At 34.1% G+C, this 20,535-nt stretch overlaps 1 protein-coding gene across 1 annotated transcript in view; it reads left to right on the top strand.

The window, feature by feature from the left end:
• The window catches only part of Ror (tyrosine-protein kinase transmembrane receptor Ror), a 259,895-nt gene that overhangs the window by 195,896 nt on the left and 43,464 nt on the right, over positions 1–20,535 (top strand). The gene's annotated exons all lie outside the window — the stretch shown is intronic.

The following is a 20,535-nucleotide window of genomic DNA, read 5'->3' as shown; positions in this document are numbered from 1 at the left end:
TGCCCTTTTTAATTGTCATATTGTTTTATACATACGGAACCTTATAATTACTTATTTATTTTTATAGTTCAATTTTATTTTTGTAATTATATTGCCATAAAAACAAGAAAAATATATTCTTATCTAATTTCGCCGAATGAAATTGTTTTGATGTTTTGCATTTAAATACAATAATTGATCGATAATTTCTTAAATTGGTCCAGCATTGTTATCATTAATGGCCAGGGTAATAATTATAACAAAAAATTGCTCCCAAATCTTCGAACTCGCGCTAATAACCAATATAATAAATTATCTTTCGTACAATGTAGCGCTGAAATTGCAACGCACGTTCGGTTTTATGATTTACTTAAATTTAATGCACAAAGTCGTAAATTCTTTTATTTATATATCTTTAGTAACGACAGCGAGCGATCGCATATATCGAGTGGCACCCGGTTGATGGACGAAAGTGTAGAATTTTATAGCCGCTCTTCTTCCCTCTTTTTTGCCGGATCGGGATGCATGATGCGCAAAATGCTCGGGTAAGTCGAGTCGACTATAAATAATTCGGCCAGCTCGCGGAAACGCGCCGTAATTTACGATTAATTCGAACATGTATGTGTTCTTCTCTCTCTCTCTCTCTCTCTCTCTCTCACACTTCCGCTTTCTATCTTTCTACTGACGACATTCAAATGCAAGAATTATGTGGCCCGCACAATTCCCGCCACTTTTCTCAGCGACAGGATCAAATGGTCGCCTGAATTACGACTTTTAGATTGCCCCCGTGCGAGCGAATAAACTTCAATGTAGAAAAAGAGAGAATGAGAGAAAGGAGGAGAGAGAGAGAGAGAGAGAGAGAGAGAGAAAGAAGCAGATCTTTAAACGATGGACATCCGATATAATGAATTTATTGCACCATTCTGAGTAATAATCACCACCCTCGTGCGAGGGACTTTCAGGGACCATCAATCAATATCACGATAAACGAATCGAGCCATTGCATCGAATACGTGACGTAATTATAGTAGTTGCAGGACTGTAATAAAACTTATTAGAAAATAACAGTTTGTGTGTACAACGTATGTAACAATTATTAAAATTGCAGATTATTTTTTATCATTATTACATTTCATTATTATTATTATTATTATTATATTTTTATTCTTGATTTTTATTTCATTTATAAACTATAAATTTTAAGGCGTTATAAATAATGTGTAGCATACAACAATTATTAGGATAGGTTTTATTTAATGAATTAATAATTAGTTATGAAACGTCATATATTGCTACTTTGTAACTTCCTCCATTTAAATATTTTACTAATTAAATTGTTTAGGTGACCGTACTCTTGAAATAGCGATCCGTTACGATTACGTTATTATCATTATTCACACAACGTATTAAGCACACCTATTTGATGCGAAATTTACTCGTACGTTAAACACACGATATTCCGTGTATGTGCATATTCCAGAGATTAGAACCGACAGTCGTATTTAGTGGTGAATGCGCTTCTCGGATGCCGACGTACGCGAATATATACATATGATCGACACTATCGGAGAAGATCGAATGCGACGAGACCACATGCATTTTCATTCTATCGATTCAATCCTTTAGGATCAAGCTTGGAGATGAAATGTATTATCTGTTTTGAGAATTTCATCAGATTTATTTGTAGATATAGATATATATTTTTGAAAGGACTATACAAATTAATAAAAACGATAAGAATTATAGTAGATAATTCAGTAGAAAAAAAAATAGTTAAGCATTTTTGAAATCTTTATTAGTCGTTAAATATTTTAATTGTTTTCAATATAAAATAAATAAAATACGAGTGTTTTTTATTTATTTTTAACTTAAATACAGTTTTAGTGATTGAGTAATAAGTTGACATACACGTTTAGATCGTTGTGTACATTAGGATTTGCTTTTTTATTAGAATCAGCTCACCTGTTAATAACTCGCTATTTCGTTCGAAAATTCATCATTCGCGGCGAAAGCCGATCCATCAGAGCTCTTGTATGTACACGCTTTGGATTCATTCCAACTATTTATCTCCCACGATTAAGCTCGACTCTCATCGAGAAGCGCGAGAGCAAAAAAGAGAGCGATTCTACGAGCGATTGATGAAGCCCTGGAAAGCGTTGGTCTGCCATCGTCCTACGGGAATCAAAAAGCATGTGGGAAGGGTTAATACGCGTCGCGCGCATCGTATTTTGCGCGATAAATCAAAGGGATTTAATCAGTCGTTGCGCGATGGGGAAAAAATGAGGATGGACGACTCGTTTTGCGGTTACACTCCTCTCGTTCCCATCGCATTCAGTATCAACTGTCAAGTCATTGATCCATAAATACCCTCCATGCAATATAAAAATTAATAGTACTTTACAAAAATATGATATGTAGAAATTGAAAGGAATTAATTGAAATATTAGATATAAAGTAATAAAAGAAATAAATAAAAAAAATATACAGAATATAATAACGATAGAAATTAAAATTATACATAATATGGGAAACTTTGACAATCTTTTAAGCTAGACTTTTAGAATTAGTTTGATGTTGCTTTTATTCATACTCTTTATATTCATACTGTATATATTATCGGTAAGATTAATCTAATCGCCTACGCGAAGTAGCGAGTTATAGTCCCTGGAAATGCGAAAATTTTTAAGAATTATCAGTTCTTTGCAAGAATGACTGATTCGCACAGTCATTTGAGCTTGCAATTAGTGAATCCACAGAGTTAAGTTCAAACTGAGTTTAAATGTGGACATTCGCATTTACACTTTATATACATCACATTACACGATTTTTGTGAATGACATGTCTATAAATAATAATTAAAGCAGAACATAATTATCTAAAAGAATTTAATCTAAAAAGAATAAAAGATAAAGAATAAGACTAATAATTAGAATAGGAACAAAACTTCAGTGTTCGATGTAAATGGATACCAAAAGCTACACTTTATTTTTATTTTTCTAAAAATTAAACAAATTAATCATTGATTGAGCAGCTAATTGATCTTCATCGTATATGAATTAATTTCTCTCTCTTTCTCTCTCTCTCTCTCTCTCTCTCACCTTTTTTTACCTCGCAAAAGTTCCACTCATACTTGCTGCAAGTTTGATGGTGAGCCTGTCATTTGTCATAGCTTTTTAACAACTTTTTACAATATTAAATGTCCAGGTGATTAAACTCCGAATTAAAATGCTGTTGATCTCGCATCACAAGTAATCACAATTTGTCACTGTCACGTATGATGTATTTTATCTATGTTTTGCGAGAGATACATACAATAAAAAAAGAAACAAATTTAGCTATTTCAAAATTTTGAATATATAATTGTTATGATAAAACTAAAAATATAAATTTAGAAAATTATAATTCTGGTTGTAAAAAATAATTTATCAAAATTATAAATTATTTATGGAATAAGAGATACTTTTGTCATCTTTCTTTAATTATTAAAAGTATCTTCTTAATATTTTATTAACATTCTTGTAGTTGAAGATTTTTTTGGTATTAATTATAATAGAACGTTGAATAATAACGATGGATCAAGACTCATTCTTTTTCTGCGTTTTAAGAATGCGTTTTTACATTTTTCTCTCATCTGTATTTCCACAACTCGAAACAGTAATTACCAGACTGAGTGAAGCGCGTTCTAGTCGTTAACTTACTGAATGTAATTACGCTTGACCGTGAAGCCAAAATTCGATTTTGTTCAACTCGCGGCGAAATAAGTAAACCAAGCGCTGGGAGGGCATGGAAGGGATTCAGAGAAGCACTTAGGCGGTGAAACAGAGTTAATTCACGCAACAAGGGACGGAAACGGTGGACATTTGCGCCTCGGATAGATACGGGCGCTTTCGAAGATCTCTCTCCACGGGGGTCCGCCTCTCGTCATGTACCCCTACCTCTTCGAGGGCAACACACTCGTCACGGAACCCCTCATGGCACGTGCATGAACCCCGGCTGAGATTGGGGGTCGGGACTGACGGAAGTGTCGGTGAAGGCTCGAAATAAGGTCGGGGGGACAAACGGCTCTTTGAATTCTTGCGACATATGGGACATTCGCATCTATGTGTACATATATACAGGGTGTTTGGCAAAAGGTAACCGAAAGATATTTTCTACCGAAAGTAAAAGGATTTTTTTTCTTTGAAACTCAGTTGCATTCGTAAATTAGAATGAGAAAGGCAGAGAGATCGTGAAATGATCAAATTTCAGAGATGCGACAAACAGCAAACTCCTACTTCTTACAATTTTAAGTAGACTTTACTCTATAACGAAATATTGACTTTGACTTTATTTACTGAAATATTTAATGTTGCTTCGGAAAGAACTTGCGAAGACAGATGGCATCCAATTAAATTTTCGTAAAGGAAAATTATCTTTAATCTTTGACAAGGAACATCGTCCAATTCGCCAAATGTCCCTATTACCGTACACCCTATATGTAATCTTACACATGACATAAGTGACGTCCTCGGAATTGCTTTCTGGGCGTTATATTACGAGAATGATTCGTCGAGAAGATAATGACGCATCTTGTATTTCATTCAACATGGAAGCATTCGAATTACATTCATATAAAACTGCATCAATGGAATATGACATTATCTAGATTTTATTGTATTTTTTATCTACCCTGACTCCAATTTTTCAAAGATTGGTCAAACATAATTCTTAAAGCGTATATAACGAGGAGAACAAATATAAAAGAAAAAGAAGCCATTTATTTTATTGTAATCTAATATTATTGATACGTAAATTAATAATTAATAGTTAATAAGAACTACTCTTTAAGAATAAAGCTATTATATATGTCTATTCAAACAATCTAATTTAGTTTAAAAAAGAGATTTGTTAGTATAAATATTTTATTATGGAAATTTATTTCTTTGTGAAAAGAAGGAACAGCTTAGGAATTGTTTATTAAATTTTCCTGAAGAATTCTCTCACGTTCACGTTTCCATTCCTACTTCATACAAATACCGTTAGTCGAAAAGTCATAATGAAATGTACATGTGAAGAACAACGACTCTTCTGAAACCCACGCTTGTTTCTCATGTTCTCGACAATGACGAAAGAAATTACATTGCCTGTACGAAAGAATTAAAATATTATGAATGCGTTTTCGAACAGCAAATCGCTTGTCAAGTAGCTATTGTCGTTGCGACTGGCGAAGCGATTCATGAAACAAGAGAGATACGTAAATACTACGTTGAAGATGTCATCGGTACATCATGCGTTTGTTTCTGTGTGCGAGAATGCAATAACTTGTTTACGGCCACAGAACACGACGCTTTAATTATAAAAGGCCACGGTTACTGCACGAACATGTCAGCAACTCGACTAGAGCCAGGTCGCGAAAACTGCGGTTATATACATATAAACTAGAGAAGAGATTGCATTCCTTTAGTGTAGTTCACTTTCAGTGGTACAATTCACGTAAAGCTTTTCTATTTTTATTTGTGTTTTTTTTATTTTCCACATAAAGATATATATGAACAATTTTAACTTTCCATTTTTAACTATTTGCTTTAAATTAAAAAATTTTGTTTCCTATTTTATATTTCATTAATAAAAAAATATGCACAAAATAATTTTTTTGTTTATTACATAAATTTCGAATTTGTACGTAAAAATGAGTTATTTTTTATTATATATAACTTCACGATTTTCCATTAATGTTTCCATTCTTTTTCTAATTATAAACATAACTATATATTAATTTAATAAGTTGCTATGTCATTCGGTATCAATAGGATTAAATCAAATTGAACTAAATACAATGTGCTTTCTGGTTTATAATAGCGATGCCATAAACTTTTGTAGTACAGCGGAATGTAATAAAAGGAATGTGCGCTTGTGGACCGAAATGCCGTCTGATTGATGCTTTAAGAATTTATCAGGGAGTGGGACTTGCGCGTAATAGTGTCGCACCGATCGAATGTCATTCAGCAGTTTATTCCGTCGGGGCTATTAATATTGATTCAATATCTCAAATACTGCGAGCGACTCGCGTGGCTCTGAGCTTCGTGGCTCGGAATAATCGAATAAAGGGCCGTAATAATTCGTTCGAATATTACATTATGCCTAATTCCAGACGATATGAATTTAAAAGGAATGCACGAAATTTTTTTATAAAAGAACTTATAACAAGAATTAAAACAGGAATAAACAAAAATAAAAATAAGAATAATATAAAAATATTCAAAATCTTTCTATGTATACCTACAGACACAATTGTGCAATGAAGAAATTTTATAATATATATATTATTACGAAGAATTTTTAATTTTTTTAAATTTTGTTTAGGATTTAATGTTTCACACAGTATTTCTTTTAATATATTATGTTTACATTAATAAATTAATCTGCGAAGTATGAAATTTGTGAGACAGTTATAAATTTGATTTACGTAGAATTAACATAAAACGTCACGTCATAAATATTTATATTCGAAAATATACATACACGTATTAAATGCATATTATCTTCTATTCCATCAAGTTTGCTATTCTGTAATCTCATAATAACGTAGAGGAACATTAACCTAATCCCATTTAATCTAGCTACGCTGATATAACGCTAATAAATTCATCGCTAATCTCTTTCTATTGATCGCAGCGGTTAATCAAGTTATATTGCAGCAAATCTCATGTCGATCGGCATGCGGCGATTGAGCAAAACGAATGAACTTAGAAGCTTGGCAAAAAGACGTCTATTAGAATAATTATACAGTAGCTGGATCAAACCAATCGTCCCAGATCTCGGTAGGACGCATACAAATCACGCAATCTCATTGTTCCGCACATGCCAGTATCAAACTGTAGATACACCCCGAGCTAAATTGCCGGGTAAACAGAAACGTCAACGTATAATGCGTACCTTTCCCGTCGACTTTTTGAATCGTATAAGTAGCGGAAAAAACGGGGAGCATATATCGCCTAGTTATTCAAATTAGCTTTCTCTCTTAAGGGGATGCTAGAGTGACGGTCGAACTTAATCAAAGTCGATAGTACAGACTTTTTTAAATTCCAAATTCGATAATAGTGACATCTTTCATTCATTTCTTATATACTTATTATATATCGTTGTTTCTCGCTCAAACGCATTCATCTGTCCTTACCTAACATATTGCAACGCCATCTCTTAGAAAGAGATTAACTAAAATACTGCTCGGTTTCATGGCTTCACGTCAATTTCACTCGTAATATACAAACGAAATTTTCGGCGACTCTTTTCTCTTATACTAAAGCCCTTACCTCGTTTCTAAAAGCACAGGATTGTTCTTTGAGGTTTTCTGTAGGCTGCTGGCTACTTATTTTAAACGGGTAAAATTTGAAACTTTTATATGCACAGTAAACTTTTATATTGTGACGAGTTGACTACAGAAGCCGGTGACAAAACTACAATTTTTAATTTTTTTTTCATTTTTCGTATTAAATTGTAGCTGGCAGCCTGTGTTGTCGATACTTTAATTGTGGAGAAGGACTTTTCAATCCATAAACACAATTAAGAGTCTTTAAAAATTAATAGTAAAACAAGACACTCCAGCATCCCCTTAAAAAGTGTATGATTACGTATGATTTCTTATTATATAATACTATTATATAGGATATTAATAAGTTACATCATTTAAATAAAGATTATATAACCAATAAATCATTTAAAAAAATTTTTATAACTAGGCATTATTATTTGATAAAAATATAAATTTTTAAATGGAAAAATAATTACGCTTTATTATTCTTTTATCAATTATAATATTATTTAATATTTATATTTTATATTTTTTCAATCTTAACAACCGAATTATAAAATAGGACGGGGTCGAGAAAAGGTATACTAACGAAATTATAAAATGATCGTGTTAAAAAAATGAACTTTTTTTTTAATAGTCTGCATACATATCGACTAGTTGATTTGCATCTTATTCGTTTATGCCTTTGGGACAAGGGATTGCGATTTTGGGACCGAAACGGAGACTGCGCATCGCAGGGTATTAGCCGGGAAAGATAAACAAGGTCGCGTGACCCGTATATCGCTCCCTCGCCGATTGTGTGTCGATTCTGCGCTAGAAGTCCACCGGTGCATAATCTTCGAATATTACAGTATGCCCGCGGAGGGTGACGTTCGATAATTCTACGTGGGCTAATTCCCGATGCCGTGTTCCCTTTTTGTCCAAGATCAATATCACAGCGGTGGGTGCGCCTGTAAAAGCTCGACAAACTTTAGCCAGGATCCTAAATGGTGAGAGCGCATATGTGGAAACGTGTGTTTGAATTTAGTAGAGAGTATTAATGCTTTTGCTGAATCAGTATTAAATACCGCAATTATTAATGCAACTTGGTCTTAAACAAAAATACTCTAGATCTTATCCGGTATTACAGGTTTTATAACTTTGTGTTGAAACGAGTGAAGATGTAAGATCATATTAATGTTAATCGCTAGCCGTTTCACATCTCGGGATGAATCTTTACATTGCCTTGAATAAATATCCAGCGAGTGAACGAACAAGGGAACGACGAGACAGTAAGAAGCAGTAACGTGGCAGTCTCTTTATTAAACTGTCTTGTCATATCGCGACGGATACCGGCGAGGACAATTTCTGAGGAACGTAGTTTGGAATGGGTTAAATAAATATTTTATTTTCGATCGGAGAGAATTGCACCCCCCCCCCTCTCTCTCTCTCTCTCTCTTTCCCTCTGTCTTTCTTTTCTCGTATGAATTTCGCTCGATTTGTCAATGTCGCTCAGAGAGGATCTCAGACGGACATGCGATCTTCGAGAATCAATTCAAGTGGCATCAAGTATATTTACCGGAAACGAATAAGCGAATCGTCGAAGAAAAAGTCCAGCGAAAGCGAATGTGAAAGAGGAATTGCCGTGAATGATCCATCGACGAATTTCTGTCCAGCTGTTAGTCTAAACTGATTTATGCAGTTTAAAAAATGTACAAACGAGTTTACTTTTAATTATAAATCTCGTGAATTTTAGTGAATCGATTCTTAGCGAAAATTTTATGAGATTTTGTAATTATCATTATATGTAGGTATATTAAATATCCTCTCGATAAACGGTATGGCATATCAAAACTTATATTAACCCTAGTAATGTTCAAATTTACTTTATAATTTACTTTACTATGTATATGATCATATTGGGTTAATATAATTAAAAAGCTTTGAAAAATAAAACATAAAGAATTTTCACAGAAAAAAATCTTATATTAACAATCGAAGGCATCAAAGAACAAAATTAATGCAATTATTTAAATTACATTTGGATTAAATAGACCCGAAAGGACCAGCAGGATTAAATTACTGTTGGAGTCGAGTCAAATTCGTTGAAAGATATTGTGTTATTTTTTTATCTGTCATATTTTGTTTTTCGATTCTTAACTAAAAATAAAATTATTTATGTAAAAGCATTAATATAAAATAATTCCGTAATTATTCATGTTCTCGATAAAATAAAACAGTTAACACGTTTTTTCATATTTCATCCTCAACATTGTAGAAGACCACCCGATTGAAATATCGTGAAATCGACTATTGTGAAAAATTTAACAGGATTTCGAAATAAAGGGAAAAGATAGATAGAAATAAAATATGTTCAACCGCAAGTGATCGTCTCTCCTTCAGGACGAGCTCCGTGTGATTTATCGGCACGGATCAATCGAGTCGTACGGGACGAGCATTCGAGACTCCGAAGGATAGATATCTTCATGTGGAATTGATTTCGTCGGCGTGAAACAAGTCGACGTACGGAGGAAGGACAAGACGGTAGCGTGTAATAAAAGGCGCAACAGGGAATATCGAGTTCTCGGGCGTACGGGCGCGAACGAGTCGCGAGATAGCGATCGATAAGTCGTTATCTTCTTTTCTTCTTTTCGTACGCTGAAGAGGAACTACTCATTTCGTGGTGCGCTATCGTGGGATTGCAACCTTGGACATAAACATGCGGCCGTGAAGATTGGTAGATGCATCGTGGAAGATCAGTCAAGGAATGTTCTTAAATACATTTCTTACTATATATAGAGAAACGTTATTTCTATCATATTTATTTTTGAGATGTTAATTAAAATGCAAAAACTGCTATAAATTTTTTTCAAAAAGTATTATTTGATGCCACGTGTATTTTTTTGTTTTAATTTATTATTACATTATGACAAACTGTCGCAAAGTATTATATCTTACTTTTTCTAATATTTTATATGTGTAGAGGAAAGTCGCCGATACATAGGTCTCCTAAAGTGACACCTCCTTATTTTTCGGAAACTATTGCACTTTATTAATACTAATAAAATCATGATCTGTTTAGCTAATTAAAGAAGTATTCATAATTCGTAGGTTTGTGGCTTGTTTCTATATCAAATCAGCTAAAAACGAATTCTACAAATGCGAAAATAAAATTCTTACGATTTTCTTTTGCGAATTGCGAGATTTAAATAATAATGACTATATTATTGATAATATTACATCATTTTAAATACTTGTAGTTTCCAAAACAAATTTTATTTATATTGTTTTTTCTCTTAGTCTTTCCATAACACGATTTTTAATTTAAAATTGGAGCGCAGCGTAAACCGCCACACCTGTCCGTAAAACAGACCATGAGCTAACTTAATCTTTATAATGTTGCTTTATAATGTCAAATAAGTCTATTGGAGCTGAAGGCAATCGTGCATATATGGAACAACTCTAGAAAAACTATCGCGATACATATTTGCTTCTTGCAGAATAGCATAAAGTAGGTAAATATGCATATAATTCAATGAAAATGTTTTATAACGAAGTAAAATGATTCTGAAAAATCTTATATACATTCACTTATAGGTACTTTATACAGATAATTCCTGTAAAAGAAAAAGAATATATGTAGCATTATTGCTTTACTGTGTCAGTTTTGGAGCCCATTTTGTCAGACGCTCATTTTTGCATAACTTACGAAAAACTTAATTATTGCTAAATTGCAAACAGTATTATAAAAATTGCTTATACTATCTGATAGAAGACACTTTTTACTTTGTATTTATGTTTTTGAAGTTGTATTTTTACCTTTTGTTTAAGAAATATTGTCTAAAAACAAAGTGGTATGGTATCGGTGATCTTCCCTTAATATGTAAGATTTATAATATCATTGGTAATTTATATTTGCGCAGCTATCTTAACCTTTAGGTTTTACTTAGAAGTAAGAGCAATGGCTAGTTGGCTCTCAATCAAGGTATCCATTTCTCGTTCCGCGCAAACCTCTTTCGATTTATCATGATCGATTTCATTTTGATTTATCGTGAATCGATGGAAACCATTCGTGCGAGAACTAGCTTTTACTAGAGCGTAGAAAAAGATAAAGAGGAAGCAGGGAACTACTGAATCTAATATTTTTCATACATGCGGACATATTTTTCTTTTGTTTATTTTAATAGTCAGAAAAAATATTACATTCCTCCATATCGACTTTTTTAATTGTCAAGTTTTTGTTTGCTTGTTAGTTCTAGAAATATCAATCTAATGCTGCTTGCATGCTCTATCAATCGAAAGAAGAATTATTTTTCATAAAAATTCTATATATTACAAAAATATTTTATTTACTTTCACTTTATAACACGTGAAGAACATAATACAGTTACATGTCATTAATTGACTTAAGTTATATTATCGAAATGGAACTTTTTCAGAATGAAAAATGCAAGCACATTTTATCCTTATTTCTAGAGTTAACATCCGAATGAACATTGCTCTCTCGAGAATCGAATCGTGCGTATTGATCACGACGAACGAGCAAGAAATGCGAAGCCGAGATGAAAAGACGCAACAAGAAATCGAACTCCCGGCGGTACTCGCGTGAACAAGACCATGAACTCGGTATTGTCCTTCGTAGCTGCCCTTCGTTCTGCCGGACCTTCCCTGTGCCCATTCGATCCTATATTCACCTCACACACGGTATCCATGCTCCATACTCTCTCGTTGCTTTCCGGTTAGAGCTTCTCGTCGTCGAGCGAAACGACGAGTTACCCGGGTTTCGTCGGCGAACAACTTGAAACTCAATCTAACGGGTCTCTCATCGTCTTCCCTCCTGTACTCTTCACCTACCAAGCATCCTCGTTCTTCCTTTGGGGCCCCTTCGATATCTACTGGCGGCTACTCCGACTTTTACGGCTCGTCATAGAGGAAGGGTGTACCTCATTTTGCAGGAGACGTAACTTTGCAACGCACATGCCTCGTGGCAATGTGAAATAGAGAGCTTTTTCTCTGGGAAAATAGAGAACGATCTACGAAAAAAAAGTTCGTGAAATTTGTATCTACCATCCAATCAAAGATAGCGATGTATTAAAGTGATGATCTACCATGAGATCCTTTAAATTGTAGCCGTATACCTTTTCTTGAGCTCGTAATTTAGACTCGTAATTTAGTTTAGACATTGAAATAATTACAAAAAAATATTAATGTTGTACCTCTTAGGTGTTTTTTGAAAGAATTCTTTATATTATTTGAATTAAACATATATATTTATATGCCGATATTTTTTAATAATGGCATTACATACATGTATGAATATGATAAATAAATTTTCGTGAGAGATTAGACTCCAAGACACGATAGTGACATTTATAATCTTTATGTGGAGAAATTTGAAAGAGCGCGTAAAAAATAATAAAATTCCTCCAATCCGGAAATATCCAGACATCGTGACAAGTGCGAAGAAGAAGAATGCATTCACTTTCAACACACTCGAAGTAGATACCCAAACGCAAAGCACGCTCTCGATTTCCTTATACCTTCGATCTTCGGATAACTGTAGCCATTATGTTCACCACTCTCTCCTGCATTTCGAGAAATCCTTCTAGAATGTCATTCGAATCCTTGTTCCGTGTTCCATAGCTCTTGTGTAAGAGTAAAAGCCTGATGTCGTCGAGGAGACGTAAAGTCAGGTTCGACAGACATTCAACTAAATCGGAATAGCATTAAAAAAGATTACGACGGAATCGATTGTTGTAAAAGAAGTGCGGTGCATCCATTTAGTTTGTTTTATAGCTTCAGCTTCTTTTTCAATCTTCACCGAAAATTTGGAGTAACATGAATAGTTAAGGAGTAATTTTTAATTTATTTTAAATATAGTGATATATTTTTATCGAAATATATATATATATATATATATAATACTTATTTTCCAATAGTAAAGAATTTAATTTCTGAAAGTTTCTCTATTATCTCTTTGGACCTATATTCGATACGTAATAAATAAAATATTAAAACCGGGAATACGACTTTAATTTATAGCTACATAGCACACACACAATCGACAATTTTATAAATATTCATAATGCATAATGTGATAATTAATTACATTATTAGTTTATTATTAGTTCTGTACATGGAAATGTATAATTCATTCTATTATAAATTTATTTCATATCGTTTTTAGCGTGTTATAAATTCATATCGCTTTAGCTCGCATAATATTACAAGTTTACAAACGGTTGCTGAAACATGGAATGTGAAATTTTGAAAGAATGCCGAAGTTTACTCTACGGCGAAAGAAACATCACCGACATGCTTATTCGCGAATATGCAAGTGCCTGCGAACAACGTGTCGAGTCACTTCGAGGGAGAAAACAGCAGGGAAAAAGCTCGGCCGAGAAGAAGGGAAGGGTCCCTTTAATGGGGAAAGCTCTGGATTTTGCAGTATAACCGCGGGGACGACCCTGCAGCTACAAAGAATCACTCGGCGTCCCTCAAGCACCGAGAAAGCCACGATGAAGTTTTCAGACCGATTCATACAGGGACGGCTCTAAAGAGCCCAATCCGTGCCACCCTTCGAATTAGAAAGGGGAAGCATATCGATGAAAATAATACGCGAGAAATATTCGTCGGCTCATTGGCTCGACGAACTGGAGCACCGCTCCGTTGCGTTGCTTACAATCGAGCAATTATCATGACATCTTTGCGGCATTCCATTGTAACAATTGCTTTAATTAAAAGAACTCAAGTAAATCCGACAGTGGTTTTGCACAAAAGTTATAATGAGAGCAAAACACCTGTACTTTCTTCAAAGTCACAGCACCGTATTAATTAATATTTAGTACAAAAACCGTCGTTTAATGAAGAGGATAATTAATTAATGGCTATATGGATCTTTCATGGCTATATGGATTTTTATCTGTTATTCGTTACCACTGGAATAGTCAACCATTGCCCATTGAATAAGAAGGTTGAGTTGCCACTCGATCGTCTTGCCATGAAGAAGTGAGAATTTACATTATACGTTCAGATATACTGATGATGACTCGGAAGCAGGCCGAAACATTTATGCGTAACTAATTTATACTATATTTCGACAATAAACGATTTTTATTTTTGCACTAACAATCGCATAAAAAACTCTCATTAGCTCTTATTTGTTCTTTGTTTTTTGATATCCTCGAGAGTTTGTTTACTTGTTTTATTTAATTAATTAGTGATCAAATTAGGGAAGAGATTTGAATGTTGTTTCTCCTCGTATCATTATTCTTTTCCATTTTTCTTTTCATCAATATATTCCATATATTCATGTTCATAAAAAGAAAATGATGATATTTCAGTTCCTTTTCCTTTAGAACTGTAGTGTTCTACTCGTGTCAAACGACAATGCTGAAACAACTCGGACTAATTGAGTAACGTTTGCAACTACAGTGATCACTGATACCGATAGTATAATTTCCGTCGGACTTATGAGACTAAATTTTTAAATGAGCCTCGTGCGAGAACTCGCGACACGCATGCCGCGTATCAGCTGCGTGATACTGGAGTTAATAGTCATCGCAAAACATTCGATTCCGTGACCCAGGGAGACACGAAAAGTAGATCTCGAAAATGCACACGCACTTCGATCCTTGGCAAGATACGCGGGTCAACGAGACCAACTGCAGCTCATTTTAATGCGTCGTTGATTGCGACTTGTCGCGTATTTAAGTCGCGTGTGGGAGGAAGAGAGAGAGAGAGAGAATTATACCGACTGTGTGTGTGATAACCCAAGCGAACGAACATAACTAGTCGCTCTTGAGTAAATATAACGAAGAGAATAAGGCGAGGCAAAGGGCACATACCTCGGGATAACATTAATCTTATTCTACGGAAAAATATGGGCGTAATATAGATTAAGGTGTTTTAAGATCTCCAGTGGCGCCAGTCGCATTTTACATTACACGCACGTGCGCCGTAGCGTCACGTAATAAATTTTACCGGGTGCTTTGGTTATTCCGCGATAAGGCATTTAGATTGCGCAATTTTCGCTCAGCGTTTTTCTGGAAGAAAGGATCAGATATTACGACGGCTAGTTACTTTACTTACTGCTAGTGCTGCTGACGGTGCACCTCGCGATGCAATAGTAAGAGTGAACTATTCTTGGCTGGTAATAAAGTTTAGGAAAAGAATATGATAAATTTATACCTTAGATATTGATTTCAAAATAGCGTATCAAATTAATTAAACTACAGAAAATTGATGTTATAGTCAGAAATAGTACAACTGATATGCTACCGTTTCCGTTTTATTCATGTAATACATTACGTAATCTCTCCTCATCTACTGAAGCCGTAGTACACTCAGTGTTCGATGCTTCCCCATTACGGTGATGTCAATCCCGCTTAACGATCCCTCTTTTGCCAACACGCCGTTATGACGTGGCCGATTTTGAAAAACCAGAATCACCCGGGGATGAGAGTTCTTTCTCTCGCACGATGGAGAGGATTTTTCCCTCCTCATCTCCGTCTCTCTTTGTCGATTCCTCTTCTATTCCCTCGTTCGTTCCTCTTTGTCTCGTCGTTGCCGCAGGGGTTGCAAGAATACATCCGCGTAGGGGCGAATCTCACCCCTTAAGCTTGCTCCCGTAGACTCGAGTGAGAGAATACGTAGTCGCCCCTTTTAGCTCTACGCTTTGATGTCCACCCAGGTCAGGATATCCCTGGTCCTCGAACCTCCTTCCACGAACAGTGAGAGGAAGCACGCGGTGTATCCGCATGTTCCTCCAATTAACCAGAACCCTTTACGTCTTAATTACCGCGGAACGCGCTCTAAAGAACGACACCACTTGCGGCTGCCGTGTAAATGAGCGTCACGGCGATACCTAGGAAAATGGCGTCTGTCTCTTGCCGGAGGTATTCTCTATCGCTATCGTTGTTAATTTGTTGTACGTAAATATCATTTTTCTGAATCATTTTATATGTATAAAATTGTGGCGGATTTGAAAAGTAAAATTATATAGGAGGATATAAAGAAAAAATTGCAAACAAAGGATGAAATTCATATTTTGTCGATATATACTTAATTTAAGATCGCAAATTGTGTTATTAAACAAATGCTAATTAGAAAACATGGTTTAAATTCTTAGAAGAGCAAATTGTAAAAAAATTACACACACATATAAAATATAAAAATATTTAATCATAATTTTAAAATAGCAAATGTATTAAAAAATCTAAATCTTAGACTATTCTGTAATATATATTTATATAATTGTTCTTTTATAAAAAGAATAGTTTTATTGTGAAAAAAATCGATACTATTAATTTTCTTCATGCAATATTATCAACACTTTTCCTTTAGTAATTTTAGCTAATTTTAATAATTTAATATTAAATAACAAGTTAGGAAAATATTTTAGCTTACGTATCTTTTAGCTTCACGTATTTTTTTTTTGTAAAAAAATCGTTTTCTCGGAACTCGTTGTCTGGGAATGTTTACAATAGTTTCACTGTCTGGTCCAGGCTCAAATCGATAGAGGTATGACAATATACATTCGCCGCACATGTGCGAAACGTCTCTCGGGCGCGAACCGTTCGACCGTGCCGACCTTTTGTGCTTTTTCCTCGATTTGGATTTGCACTCGTGTATTGGCCGAACCTTTCCTTCTGATTTGATATTTCCTATTCACTTTTATCCTGACATATTCATAGAGGGGGGGAGGGGGGGGGAGAGGGAGGGAAGGGGGGAGAGAAGAGAGCCAAGTCTGATTTCTTTCTTATGTGTACATGAAAAATTCTAAATTTACGAAAGAACACAAATCGGTCTCAAGAAATGCAATCATATGTAACAAGAAGAAGTATTTAATTGAAGTAGTATTATAAATGTATTTTTTTATTGTATTTTTTGTCTCTGCGTATTTTAGAAATCAATAGTAAACGAAGTGACGTTATGAAATTTCAATAATCAAAACTTATATTATATATGTACATGTGTATACATATATATAATACATATATATTATAAAAAAAAAGAAACATATATATAGATTGTTAATAAAAAAATTAATACAGAAAGATTAAATATATGTTTTTATTATTAGTTTATATTAAATTTTTGATTGTAGAGTAATTTTATTGATATGCATATCACGCTACTTCTATCGATATTGTCACATGATTAAAGAAATTTACTTGTTTTGTTCATGTAAGATAGATCAGAACAATATTTACCAATTTTATATTAGATTTGCTTCGATGCAGAAATTGTCGACGTTGATTATTGTCATAATATGTTTAAATGTACGCGCCGTATCGACTTACTGTTATTTTTTCCCCGTAAATAAAAATCTACTCTCGTTTGCAGCAGACGCATCATACTTCTTCTAAAGTCAAGTTTTCTTACCCCGGTTTGTTCAGCGTATAGCGGTAGAATATTGCAAGCCCGCGGTTCGATGGAAAGAAAAACAGAGCCTAAAGTGTGTTTGCCGGGGCAAATATGCTTCCCCTCACGAAAGACGTTTCGCATATACGCTGTATACGTATATAGTCTCGGGATTTATTCTAGAATTCTTTTACAATGTAATAAATCGCGAGAGAAATATCTGACTCTCTCTGTGATATTGTATTCCGAATTCCAACTCGATTAGCTTTTAGGGCTTTTCGAGCTTTCCGTTTGAAAGAAGATTTTGTGCGAGAATCGCTAAAAAGAAAATTCCAAAAATAAGTTCTTACACAATTTGAAACTAGATCATATTAAATATAGGACATAAAAAGTAATATGTATAAATGAATAAAACTAAATAATTTTTTAAAAGAATTTTTTATTATTAATCAGTTTTTGTGACAAAATTTCTCAATCGTCACAATCTGAAAGACTGAATATAAATGAAAGAATAAATTTCAAAATGTATTTTTTTTTGTTTGAAAAAGATCTCACGGATATAAAATTGTGTTATATAAACATAATCTACATTTTATTAAAAATTTTATTATGAAAAAAAATTATAAAGTTAATAGATTTTTATTGTAATATTCTAATTTATCATACGTCGTATAAAAGATAATAGCCGTTGCATATTAAAAAACACTTGACACTGTATTAGCGAAAACATTCTCATGTTTCCATACAAGTATATAAGTAATGTGATAATCGAATTTTAATAGTGTAATATATAATTCGTAGGACAATGAATTTTTGTTCGTATAATGGTAATAGTCTTCACATTTAGGCGTCTGGGCCCAGTGAAAACATTCCGCTTTCTGCTTCCAAATGGTCCCTTCTTACCCGCGGTCACCCTCGTTCCGATTTTCCGCGTCTCGAGACACAGGCATGGTCGCTGCCAACGACACGCGCTGCGGTATGTAAAACGGCTTAAGCGCGAAATAGCGGAAGCCGAGAACCCCTTGGAATCAAAGTAATTAACATTTCATATTCGCCGCGTATACCTACAATACATACACACGCGTGTATATACGTCGTAGCGCGATTTCTCACGGCGGAATGCACGCCGACGAGATGCGGACGAGTCGACGAGAGTGCAGTTAGATCGCGAAGGATCACTTCTGCCGCAGGCGTATGAGGGAAGGACGTTTACGATGTTTCAGAACTACCGCTTTGTTAAAGTGATCATGCCAATGTTTGTTAAAGATTAAACCGACAATCAAAATATGTTGTAACAACAATATATTCGTGTCTGGCTGATAATGTTAAATTGCTGGTATAATACTGTTTATACTATTACAAAATGGTATAATTATCGTGATGTAATTAGAGTATACATATAATTGATAATACGATATATATAATTAAGTATACTAATTTTAATGGAATTGTAAAGCTAATAGAATTATGGAAATTTGTATTAACATAAATGTTTAATTACCTACTAGTTACATCAAAATTCAGTTTCTAACAATGTAACTGGTAAATAAATTATTATCTCTGTGGCTACGTTTTAAAAAATTAACTAAAAATTAACTAAAAACTAATTACCAAAAATGTTTTATATTCCTTTTTTTTATTAAAATTTGTTTTTCATTTTTTATGCCGCAATTTTAATTTTAGCAATATCAAAATTTACGCATTTTACCAGTTCACCATACAATTTCTCATAGTTGTGCAAAGTATTTGTATTATAGATACTGTTGCTTAAATTTTGTAGAAATATAATACTTCTCTTGGTATCCTTATTTTCGATCAATGTAACAAAAGTTTCTATTAGTTTATATTCTATCGGAGATTGGAATTTGATATGAAATTTTTCTTGACAAACTTCTATGTCCGCTTTATGAATAAGATATTCGTTTTTTTTTTAATCGACATACTGTGGATTTTTAAAGAACGAGATACAAGATAAATTCCTTCGTGGGCGAGAAAATTTTATTTGGAGGGTAAAGTGATATACTTTTAAACGAGCTTGCGCCTTTCGAAGGGTTACCGAGTGGAGTCTCTAATTTTCCTTAATAGGCTTAAAGGACGTGCTTGTAAAGCGATCTAATTATTCGCTCGAGTAACTCCAACCTTTCAGACCAACTGCAACTGTTTCGAGTAAAATACGATGCCGAATGTGATATTAAACTTTGGGCAACATGTCCAAAACTACATTCGTGTATTAATTAACCACTAAGTGAGTTTAACATCAAAATTCCAATGTAATATCACTTAAAATTAACAGTAATTATGTTTGTATTTAGAAAATAAAAACTCGTTGTCAATATTAACTGATTCCTAATTGAGAATTATATAAAATTACTTAATGAACCAAAATGGCTAAATGAAATTAATTATTATTGGTAAAAATCGATTTATATATTATACAGACAAATATTATACGTATATATTATACAAATATTATTTCACAGTTTTGATCATATTACTGATCATTAGTCGCCAGATTTTGTACGTATAGTATTTGGAAACATATTCATACAGAAATACATCGAAACCGCGGCACACGTTTAAAACCGCAATGAGATTACCGATTACGCCTGCTGGCGTTCCAGGGTTAAATTAAATTTTTCGCGTCCGGCACCTTCGCGCGCGGACGCGGAAAGTGCGCGGCGAAAATTTAACGAGGCGTTAAAAACTATTCGCGTGTCGCCGTTCTTTCCGTTTTATTTTTGGCATCCCGAGGCGGGGACGACGGCTGAAGTCAGCCGGCCGCTTAATTCACTGTCTCGCGCGGCGGACTTTAATTAAAGCCAAAAAAATTCTGGATAGACGAGAAAGAGGACTCCCGCGATGTCGGGCGCGGAGGATAGAACGATTTTCTGCGAGTGACATTTGGAATTGGGCTGAGAGGG

This window comes from Trachymyrmex cornetzi, unplaced genomic scaffold (assembly GCF_001594075.2).
Source record: "Trachymyrmex cornetzi isolate Tcor2-1 unplaced genomic scaffold, Tcor1.1 scaffold112, whole genome shotgun sequence".
In the NCBI taxonomy this organism is placed as follows: Eukaryota; Metazoa; Arthropoda; class Insecta; order Hymenoptera; family Formicidae; genus Trachymyrmex; species Trachymyrmex cornetzi.
The sequence above is the reverse complement of the archived record's forward strand: the minus strand, read 5'-3'. Positions and strand labels throughout refer to the sequence as shown.